The following is a 12,007-nucleotide window of genomic DNA, read 5'->3' on the forward strand; positions in this document are numbered from 1 at the left end:
TGACAGGAAGTAAACATGGACCTAAGCTTGTTTTAACATTACAGCATGTAAACATGTTCTTGTAGAAACATAACATACAAGTATGAAACCAAAAATGAGCACGATATGGGACCTTTAAGATTTTTTCTTTTTTTGGGGGGGGGGATTTTCGTCTTTATCGGACAGTTTGACAGTAACAGGAAACGGAAGTAAAGGGGGGGTATGTCATGCAAAAAAGGCGCCATTATGTGGCATGTGAGGCAAGGCACTCCAGCTCTGAGGATTGTCGTGTTTTTCAGCTAATTGTTTTGGTTGATTCCCACAGCTCTCATCATGGTTTCCAGCAGCAGCTGGTTGCAGATAAACCCGCTCCACTCTACCTGCTCAGCACCAAACAGCAGACAGATTTTGTTCATCCAAAAAAGAAGGTACGCAGCTTTAACAGCAGCAGAAAATCTTATTTGTGCTGGCCTCCAGGGGTTTAACTTTTCACTTGTGTAGAGTTGCACCCTCAGGTGTGTCAGTACACTGTGACATCACTGCTGGGCATGGTTACAGGTAAAACAGGTGAAATGCAGCTGTTCAGCCCGGTATTAAGTTGCTCTTTAAGGGTGAAATGGGTAAGATCTGGCCAGAGTTTTAGTTGCAGAGATATCTACTGAAATGAGTGAGCTGATCCACGGCTGATCTGGAGTCTGCCGTCCCTGAGCAGCTGTCAGTCACACGCAAACTCCGACCAAACGGTCAAACTAGGCAGTGCTGATGAAATATTAATCAATATTCTGTTACTGTAAAGCCAATTTCTCTCCTCAGATATTTCCAGAATCATCTCATAGTGTACTGTTTAGCTGTAAAATGAGAAAGTTTATGACCCGGCAGCCATGTTGAGATCAGTTGAGGAAATACTAAGCACCGCCCACCAGCCGGAACACAGCCAATAGGAACACTCAATAAGAACGCTCTCTCTCTGAAATGACCTGTGATTGGTCAAAGTCTCCCGTCACAGGCTTAGATTTTTTAAAGCCTGAAAACAGAGCCATGAGGAGGTGCAGAAGTCTAGTTATCTCTCAGAACACTTGGATTACAATATGCTGAAAGATTATTATGATGCCAAAAATATTCTGCCTACTGAAGCTTTAACCTTGTTTTTCTTGATCTTGAGGGTCACCTATGTGGGTGGCCCAACCTGTCATCCATGTGCTCACCTGTTAACTTCTGTTTCCATAGAAACTACATTTGTTTGGCTCTGAATAAAACTTTTACTATGGTATTTGTTCAGTGTCGCAGGAAGGACTCAAGAGGGCAAGAGGGAAGAAGGTCGCAGGTTCCAACCCGGTTTAGGTGTTTGCATGTTCTCCCCGTGTTAGCGTGGGTTTTCTCTGGGTTTTCAGGTTTCCTCCCACAGTCCAAAGACATGCAGGTTCATTGTTGACTCTAAATGTCCCGTAGGTGTGAATGTGAGCGTGCATGGTTGTCTGTCTCTATATGTTAGCCCTGTGATAGTCTGGTGACCTGTCCAGGGTGTACCCCGCCTTCAATAAGAGGTTACAGATAATGGATGGATGTAAAGTAATATGTATATGAAACAATTCCATTTGAAATAATGTTGTATTGTAATTGAATTGGCTCATTTTTTATCTAAACATTGAGACCACAGTTGTGGAACATGAAGAAAAGTTGCATTTGGACCCATAAAATGCTTCATACATTTGATTAAATCACATAATTTAGTCATTATTTTTGTATGTCAAGATGAGTAATAACACTGTATATATATTTATATTTATATTTTAAACATACATCTAAAATTCCATTGCTCTAGTTGCAGAAACACCCATCATCTGTCTTTAAAACGCATCGTTTGCAGCTCAGCCCTGAACTCTGGAGAATACACCACTGACTGACTCTATATCAGGTAAATCTGGCTCCCTGATGTACTTTTAGAAACTTTTGAACGCTTTCACACTGAGCTGAGCATCTTTGTGCATCTGCCCTCCCTTCCTCCTCCCTTCCTCCCTCCACCTCCTCCTCCTTCAGGAAAACGCCCCATCTCTCTCCCCGTGCAGCCAGCCAGCCTCCTCCTCCTCCTCCAGCAGCATCACAGCGAGCTCCGCGCGTCTCCAGCGCCACTCTGATCCACACAGGGTGCTGCAGGAGGGCGCTCCGGTGGACGCGGACTTCACAGAGCCTTTACCTGTGTACCTCAACGATAGAAAAATAGGCTCGTCGCGACTATAGGACGCATATTTCTTTCTGCGTATTTCTTTCTTTGCGCACCTGGCTGGTCCGAGCGCGCACCGAGCGGAACATCCGATTCCGGAGCACTTCCTCCTCCTCACTTCACCTCACCTGCCTCCGCTACTTTGTCCTGTTTAACCTGAAGCCACGCGCCTCTGAGCCCGAGGGGACATGTGGAGAGGCTTGGTGACCTCCTCCTCTGCATCCCGGCTGGTCCTCCAGAGCGTCTGGCTGGAAGGGTAGCAGCATGCCGAACAGGTAAACACAACCAAGTCATCTTTTTGAGTTAGTTTAGTCCAAGTATTTGCCTCTGTGTGCAGAAGGCAGAATCTAAATATTCCTTTCATATCCACATAGTGTCCCAGTTGTACCCAGAATGAGTTTATAGTGACCTTATGGCACTTCATGGTTGGTTCTTTTCACCTTAACATCAGTGTGACATTCCTGCAGAGAGACTGGAAATGCTGCTGTGTTACATTTACTTCTCTAATCTGGATGGCAACATCTTTTAGATTCTTATTCTTCAACATCAATGATCAAGTTGTTGCACAAACTTGCAGGATTGCTTTACTAGTGCAGCAGCTCAATGATGAAACATTATGTATTTTCCAAAGACAAATATTCCTTTCATATCCACATTTTTACAATTTATAGTGACCTTATCGCACTTCATGGTTGGTTCTTTTCACCTTAACATCAGTGTGACATTCCTGCAGACAGACTGTAAATGCTGCTGTGTTATATTCATGCAGTTTACTTCTCTAATCTGGATGGCAACATCTTTTAGATTCTTATTCTTTAATGATCAAGTTGCTGCACAAACTTGCACGATTTCTCTAATGTTGCAGCAGCTCAATGATCAAACATGATGTATTTTTCAAAGACAAATTCCATGTGCATGCCACTGTTGAATTGTTTCCATGGATTGTGAACTCCACGTCCACAGTTGAATTTTGCTTTCATCAGAGTCTTTTTCAAACACTTTTCACAAGCATAGTATCTCCCAGACTCCTCTCCTTCGGTGTTTCACAAGGTGGAGAGGATTAGTTCAGAGTGAGTGGTCCAGTTAACACATTCAGTACCTCTACAGCTCCTATACTTTCTCTCCTTGTGTTTGTGTCAGTGCACGATCAGTCTTGTCTCGGGAGCAATTTATTATTGTCTGGGGCGACAGGTGCTATTTCCAGTAGTGCTGCTGCTTGTCGTCATTACTCTGCATTAACTCTCTAATAGGGGCTTTTGTTAGTGGTTAAGTGCCTAAAGCTCTGTGGCAGCCTGCGAGAATGAAGAATGAGAAGACGGAGGGGTAAAAAGTGCAGCGTAATGAGCGATGTTAGGTGTGTTTGGTTTAATGACAACAGCGTGATGGTGCTGCTTATGTAAGCTCCTTCACGTACTTCCCAGTTCTGCACTGTGTCGACCATGTTTCAGGCTTCAACATGCATCGCTTGCGCCGCTGGACTCCGCACTAGTCAACGGCTCTGAATGAAAAGGATCAACAGGGAATAAAGGCTTGGATAACAGCAGTTTCTATTAGTGCATTAATTTTCATTCATCCGACAGTCACTTTGTATTGCATTGGTTGTTTGGTCAAACACCTAAAACGTGTCCTGACCAGCGGCCTCTTGTGGTCGTGTGAATGATGACTGTCTGGGAAGCAACAGCGGAAGTAATGCGACATTGTTGGAGGCCCGTCGTTTTCTTTAACCCTCATCCGACCAACGTATTTAACATACGAGGTCTACCGATACACTACTGTAAGACGCAACCATCAGAGCACAATGATTTTTTCTTCAAAAAAACAATATGCAATTTGTATAAACAGACCGATCACATGAGGAAATCAGTGTCTGTCTCCTTCACAATGACTGACAGAGTGCCCCTAGCTTACCTTACCTTTAAATTAGGACCCATAGCGAACACTATCTCAATAAATAGTTCCATCGATTTAAACTGCGTAGGTGGAATTGGGTGCTTTAGACTGGGGTCCCCAAGGACCTCAATGCATTGTTTTCTTTTCATGAAGCAGTATTTAAAACAAGGCATGTTAATAATTGACCGTTAACCGACATTAAGAATTTCAACCAATTAATGCTATTGGTTAAACAGTTAAAAGAAATATAAAAAAATAGCTAAAAAGCTGAGCAAAACTCAGAGGAGCGGCTTGTCACTTAAAGGACAATAGCTGGTACACCTTAACAACCCACCTTGAGGGAGCCTGAGCTGGTGTTGCAGGATACAGGAAGTTGGCTTGGGTCTTGAGGAGTTGTAGCATTAGGCTCGTTGGAAATGAACTACTCCTCGCCTGGAAAGTAGACGAGATCAGGCGGCAGCAGCAGGGGGTGGTGACAAAAAGCTGCGGTCAAGTCGGACAGTTTCCAGCTGTTTCAAGCAGCCTTCAAAGAATTTACAGGAAGTCACAAAAAAAGTTACTTCCGGTTAGATCCGATCTGTTGGCCACTTGTAGTTTTCAGACCACGTTGGGATTTTTTTATATTTGTTTGTAAATATATGTGAAAATGTGCGTGTATCTGACATTGGATTCTATCCTTTATTATTTTTATGTCCGCCTTGTAAAGCACATAATGAGCACACGTTTTGACAAGTGTTATATATAGATAACCTTCATTATTATTGTAATATCAACAGATATGTTTAACATATGAAACCTTCATTGCACAACATGAGACTAATACAATCTAGCGTTAAATATTACAATTACACAGAAAGTTTTGACTTTCTACAACACATGGTGCTTGCTGTCAAAACTAAGAGCCAATCAGCTCTTTGATCAAGCGACGTCAGAGCATGTCGGCATCAAGTCGGACACAAATCTAACCGGCATGCATTGACCGCCGCCACACACACACACGGTCTGTCGGACACTCGCTAACGTTACAGGACAGACAGGCCGACAGAGTAACGTCACACCAGGCAGACACGCTGCTCACAACCTCAGAGCTAAACTAGATAGTGCGGTGGAGACTTACTGGGACAATACACACAGCATCGTGGCTGCTACAGTAACTCTCACTGTTGGGTGAACTGTGGACTCAGTTGTCTGTTGTGCTCATACACTGCAGCTGGTGATAAATGAGGGATTTAACCTGTTTGTGCATCAGCTTTTTGTTGCAGCTGGGCGGCTTGTTAGGCACTAAAAATAGCACTGCTGCATGCGACGAACTAATCTTGTCGGTTGACGGTTAATAATGGGTTAACGAGGATCGGTTTTCGGTTAGAAAAAAAATTCCGTTAACTTCTAATTAAAACAGAAAACAGTGATATGAGGTCATTAGGAACAAATTGGTTAAAAAAAGTAATGAAAAATCATAATGATAGAATAAAGCACCTGTGAGATATTAAAAAAAGTAAACATCTGGGGTGTGTGAGTATTCCAGTCAGTGAAGTTAAGGTTAAATGACCACGATCATCCCCAAACCTTAATCAAGTGGTTTTATTTTTCTAAACCTTAATCATAGAGGCAGCAGGTCCAATCATTTGGGAAACTTCAATTGCGTTTGAAGAGAACATTTTAAATGTACATGTTAAACAGTAAACTTCCATCGAAATTACATTAGTATCAATAAAAACTGTAACAAATACAAAAAATATACTTAAAGGGGACATATACGCTGTACGATTTTTGCCCATTTCTGGCCCGAATGTTATTTCGTAGCTATCAAGATAACAATGTACAATATATAAAGTAAAACCTAGCTAGCTTGCCTCCAATTCTCTCTGCAAAATGGACAAGACACACTGTCCATGTCTTCCTCGCCGCCTGCGAGTCCATATACGCTGGCGTCTTGATGGCACAGATGATCAAGGCAGCACGTTTCTGCCTTGTTAGCATTGTGACACGTACAGACCTCTGCTAGCAAACACACTTTACCTGCCTCGGAGCTTACAGACAAATCTTTATTGATACTGACAACAGCCAGAACGGCCATCAAGGGTCGACGGGCCGTGTTTTTTTTTCTATTTTACACATACAGTGTGATCACATAAATCGTGAGCTTTGGCTCGTACAGCAGGAGTAGGAAGTACACAACAACATTTCTAAAATCGTTCAGTGTATGCCCAGATTAAAGGCAACTTCCTCATCACCTCCCAATGACACCCATGCATCACAGTCCTTGCGTATGGAGCTCATCATAGGATAACAGTAGAGGTGTTCCTGAAGGTGTAATTTGAGCTATCAGAGGTCATGACGGTGAACACAGTTAAGCAGCAGCCAGGACAGCATATTGTCCTATTCATCTTAATGACTCCTGTGGGCAGGGCTGCAGCGGACATTGAGGAAGGGCCTGAAAACGCTCTCCGGTGACCTTCTGCGACTAACAAATGGAGCGCAGATGAAACAAGCGAGTCCTGCCCTGCACGGGAGGCTGCCAACTCCAGTAAAAACTGTGAAAGGAGAAGAGTGCAGCGGAGAGTTAGTCTATCAGTCTGATTTTACAGCAGCCGTCAATCCGGCTGCTCCCTCACGCCCCAGCCACTTATTACATTTCACTCACGTTCGCCTTTGCAGAAGCGCTAATTGAATGCATCCAATATTCAGGAAAAGACCTACCTACTGTACCAACACGACCTTGGTTACCGGCTCCTGATATACCTTTAGCGAGCAAGACACCTTCGGTGGACGTGAGGCCCTGCGGCGTGCTGCGTCATCACTCCAGATTCCTGATGGTCAACCTGCTAAGTTCAATTTGCGGAGACGTGTTTTGGTAGCTACAACATGGATTAATTTCTGGCTTAGCAAGCAATTATGGAGTCAGGAGGAGGCAGACGCAGAGAGGAGGAGGAGGAAGAGGAGGAGGAAGGTGGCTCTGTGGGATTGAAATCTGAGGATGGTGCAGAAATTTGTCAGCCCTCCGCGCTGACACCCTTATCCAAGTCATCTTCTCCCAGGATGGTGATATATGACTAAGGTGACCGTAATCATTATTCACAGACTGGTCTTCTTCTTCTTCTCTCCCTTGGCATGCCTTCCTCCCGGGTCTGATCAAGTGTGTTCTATTATCCCGCAGTCATGATTTGTGGAGGTCTGTGGCACATAGCATCTGAAGGACGGCACGTTGCGGAGCCCTCCAAAACAATATCATAACACACATCCATTAGCCATATGGGTTCCATTCCCCAGATTTGCTTGATGCAATTTCGGCGTCCTCCCGCGGCGGAGTCACAGTGCAAGCCTGGGATTCATTTCATTAGAGGAGTTTTTGCTCTTCTTGTTTATACACCTTTCTCTAAAAGGCTTGTTTCCGTTTAATATTTATCCTGGAATATGGAAGGCTACGACTGAGAATTATTTACATTACTGATCATTCTGACAATTACTTTTTGGATTCATCAGTAAAATATCAGTAAAAAAATGAAAAAATTACTTTTTAAAAATAGTTTTTTTTCCAACCAACAGCCCTAAACAGTACAATATCCAATACACTATGACATTAAACAGAGAAAAGTGGCAAATCTCCACATTGTAGAGGCTGTGGAGTGTTTGTAATAGGACCTGTCAATCGATTAAAATATTTAATCGCGCTTAATCGCACGGTTGTCCATAGTTAATCACAGTTAATCGCAAATTAATCACACATTTTTTATATGTTTAAAATGTACCTTAAAGGGAGATTTGTCAAGTATTTAATACTCTTATCAACATGAGAGTGGGCAAATATGCTGCTTTATGTAAATGTATGTATATATTTATTATTGGAAATCAATTAACAACACAAAACAATGACAGATATTGTCCAGAAACCCTCACAGGTACTGCATTTAGCATAAAAAATATGCTCAAATCATAACATGGCAAACTGCAGCCCAACAGGTAACAACAGTTGTCAGTGTGTCAGGGTGCTGACTTGACTATGACTTGCCCCAAACTGCATGTGATTATCATAAAGTGGGCATGTCTGTAAAGGGGAGACTCGTGGGTACCCATAGAACCTATTTTCATTCACATATCTGGAGGTCAGAGGTCAAAGGACCACTTTGAAAATGGCCATGACAGTTTTTCCTCACCAAAATTTTGCATAGGTTTGGAGTGTTATTTAACCTCCTTGGCAACAAGCTAGTATGACATGGTTGGTACCGATGGATTCCTTAGGTGTTTTAGCTTCATATGATACCAGTATCTTCACTCTAACTTTAAAACTACGCTCGCTACAATATTTTTCAAAGGGGTCCGTTGACCTCTGACCTCCAGATATGTGAATGAAAATGGGTTCTATGGGTAATCGCGATTAACTATGGACAATCATGCGATGAATCGTAATTGAATATTTAAATTGATTGACAGCCCTAGTATTTTCGATTTGACAGAAACAGAAAGTTTGCTGATCGGGCGGGGAGTCGGCAGCCGACGCCACGCGTGAAGATTATAAGATAGCAGTTGTTATTTTGACCGGCTGTCAAAGTTTCAGCATTTTGGTTAAATTTTGCGTATTCTTCTCCTACTGTTTGTTAGGTGTCATAACTGATGACTGTAAATGTAAATTGTATGGACCCAGTAGTAGAGGTGAAATGCTGCTTCCTATTTGTTTGGGACATGTGACCAGATTTTGCACCTTTTTAACAAAGCATTGGGCCGAGAATAGATCCTCGTGGCACCCCTCAAGAAGCTATTTGACATGTATTTAAGAATAGAGACATACATTCTGTCAAAAACAAAGCTAACAAACCATCTTGAATTTCATACATTTGAAGATAGCATTTTATGATCAAGTGTATCAAAATACTTTTTAGAAGTCTTAAAATACTCCAACGGAAAGTTTCAAAGGGGATACTTTGAACAAGTTGCAAAGACGATTTAATTTCTCTGATCTTTACACAGAATATGTTTACACATCGGGCTATTTATAGCTGAAGGATGACAAATTCTTGTGTCAACCAGTTTCTCAAGAACCTTTGAAAACCAAAGCAACATGATTATCGAACCATTGTTTGTACATCATGCTCACCAGACTTGGTGTATGTGCAGAACCGTTGAGCCATTTTAAAGTCTCTTGGTACCGTCTTAACACCTGGATGTAAAGTTGATAGTGTGTTTTATGTTGTATTTTTGCTTCAGTGCGGAACAATGAAATGTAATAGCTCCCCCCCTGCACAGCGCTTGCATTTTAAAGCCTTTGATTGAAGTTGTGCTGGTGTTTTGCATGGATCCATATTTATCACCGCTGCTGGTGTTTGCTGTGTAATTGACTTCTGAACACATAAATAATGAACACATAAATAATGACAGTTGTTATGGCCTCCCTCCCCCTTTCACCCCCCGCTAGCTGGAGCTCTCATTGACCGTCTCATCGTCTCCTCTGTCTCACCTCCCATCACTGCAGCCCTACAAAGAGCAATAGGTTTGAAACATGGGGCAAACAAAGCCGTAGTCCAGGTGGATGAGGTGAAATAAACCATGATCTCCCATCTAGCCGTGAACATTGTTTATGGGCCCGTGTTGCTCAGTGGATTGAGGATAGTGCCAACGCCGCCAGGGGCCAGGGGTTTAATTCCCACGGGGGGGGCACTCATGCTTAACATGTGAGCACTCAGGGAAGCAAAAGGTGCTCGTGTTCAGTTAGCACTCTTATAGAGTGTCAATAATAGAGCCTGACTGTTCCTGGATTTTTGCGATCAATATTAATTTTTATATGAGAGTTTTAAGAAATTAAGATACAATATATCTTTTTTTTAATCATAAACACATAATATAAAAAAATAAGATCCCTTTAAATTTGGTTATTGAAGTCTGTTCTCAGCAGGACAATATATGTTGAGTTGGATGGAGTTTGCTTGAAAAAATTTGCTTTAAAACACCAACAGCAAATTTGATCTGTAAATGTTAAACAGTAAACTTCCATGGAAATGAAATTAGTATCAATAAAAATTGTAACTACAACAAAAATATACTTAAAGGGGACGTATTATGAAAAACTCAAACTCAAACTCACTGTTAAATGAAAACGTTTGTGACCCAGCCACCATGTTGAGATCAGTTGAGGAATAACCAAGCGTCGCCCACCAGCCGGAGCAAACTTTCTCTTTTTACAGTTAAACAGTACACTACAAGATGTTTCTGAAAACATCTGAGGAGAGAAATAGGCATTACAGTAACAGAATATTGATTCATATTTGATCAGCGCTGCCTAGTTTGACCGTTTGATCGGAGTTCGCAAGTGATGGACAGCTGCCTCCGTTGAATAAACAGCCAATAGGAACGCTCTCTCTCTCTCTGAAATGACCTGTGATTGGCCAAAGTCTCCCGTCACGGAATAGATTTTGTACAGCCTGAAAACAGAGCCATGAGGAGGTGCAGAAATCTAGTTTTCTCTCAGAATTCTGGAATTACAATACGCAGAAAGGTTATTATGGATTTTTTACCCAATGATGCCAAAAATATTCTGCCTACTGCAGGTTTAAGCAGCAAAAACGCACCATGAATAAAGGCATCAACTAATCACGTTGTGCTGAACCAGTTGAGTTGCACCTATATTTATGAAACAAAAACTAGGAACCAGGACAATAAACTTTATTACTCCTTTCAACCTTGACAAAGGCAGCGCAGACCAGATCCGCTCCTTCCATTCTTACCTTTCACAATAAAAGCCCTTCACATATAATTATCATTTATTCGTCACACCCACGGTGTGTAAAAGGCCTTTAGACCCCCCCAGGGTTCTGGGGCCTCGGGACATTTTTGGCCAGTTGGTTATCCAGCTTTGTATATAAAATAACTAAAATCAACCAGTAATACAGCGCTCTACTCGGTATGGGCTCACTCTGTGCTCAATGTTGCGTCACGTCCAGTGAAAGTTAGCATGCCTGAACTTCATTCTGAACAATTTCATCAGACACACATTTCAGCTCTTTTATTTCTGCTGGTATGTCTGTCATGTTAGTTAAAAGCTCAGTATAGATACGTAATTTAAACAAGCAACCGGAGCGAGGAAAACCGTAGACAGAAACTCTTCTTCTCTCTGAGCTTTTTTCATCCAGCTCACCGTGTTGTCTGTCAACTCCAACTGTCTGCAGACAGACATACACACAGAGAAGCAGAGACACCGCTAGTTCATCTTTTTTTCTCTCCCAACTTCGGCTTCTGTCGAATCACGGCTCAATACTTTCCTCTCTCAGCGTCAGCCCTGCTGCTGCTGCTGCTGCTGCTGCTGCTGAACCACAGCCATAAAAAAGACTTACCACTCAAGCTTTATTGACGTGCGTGGACATAACGCTGCCACTCTGAATGCAAAAATCATTCATAATTATATTTCTAGCAGCAAGCTGATTCACTCCGAATCCTTCCAGCAGAGTAATGGCATCTCTAACTAAATGAGAGGCAGGTTCATCAAATTTTGCAGGAAGTGCTTTCCCCTTGGGGCAATTCAGAGTTGGAGGGGAAAAACAAGACAGAATGGGACTTCATTTCTGTTTTCAGCCTGAAATGAAATTTCTTTTTTAACTCTGCTAAAAAAATACAAGCTAAAGGACGAGAAATGTTTTCCGACATGAATGTAAAAAAAGCTAAGAAAAGTAAGAGCGAACATCACGTCAAAATGTGGGTTATTTAAGGACTGTCTGAGGATTTTGGGTGCAGATTTGTCCCAGCAGAGCACCCTCCCATCTGAAGCCTGGCTTGGCCACACGTTGGCTGTGCTCATGGGTTTTGTCTGGCTGTCAGTGTCTTTGTCTGCACATAGCAGCACCAGTGATCCGGGCGTGATGCTTAATTCTCTGCAGCTATCTGCTGCTATCAATTAGAGCTTTTATGGGGAGGCGCTGTCAGAGTTACCAT

At 42.4% G+C, this 12,007-nt stretch overlaps 1 protein-coding gene across 2 annotated transcripts in view; it reads left to right on the forward strand.

Annotated features, from left to right (window-relative positions):
- Window positions 1–221: 221 nt before the first annotated feature.
- The window catches only part of LOC119476990 (heparan sulfate glucosamine 3-O-sulfotransferase 5), an 85,982-nt gene continuing 74,196 nt past the window's right edge, over window positions 222–12,007 (forward strand). The window contains exons 1-3 of one of the 2 annotated variants that reach the window (XM_037750731.1): window positions 222–407; window positions 1,802–1,894; window positions 2,017–2,475. The gene's annotated coding sequence lies outside the window, so the exon portion shown is untranslated. Of the gene's footprint in view, window positions 408–1,644; window positions 1,895–2,016; window positions 2,476–12,007 lie in introns of those variants that run through there. The other variant, XM_037750732.1, reaches the window with a different exon arrangement.

Source organism: Sebastes umbrosus, chromosome 18 (genome assembly GCF_015220745.1).
Source record: "Sebastes umbrosus isolate fSebUmb1 chromosome 18, fSebUmb1.pri, whole genome shotgun sequence".
In the NCBI taxonomy this organism is placed as follows: domain Eukaryota; kingdom Metazoa; phylum Chordata; class Actinopteri; order Perciformes; family Sebastidae; genus Sebastes; species Sebastes umbrosus.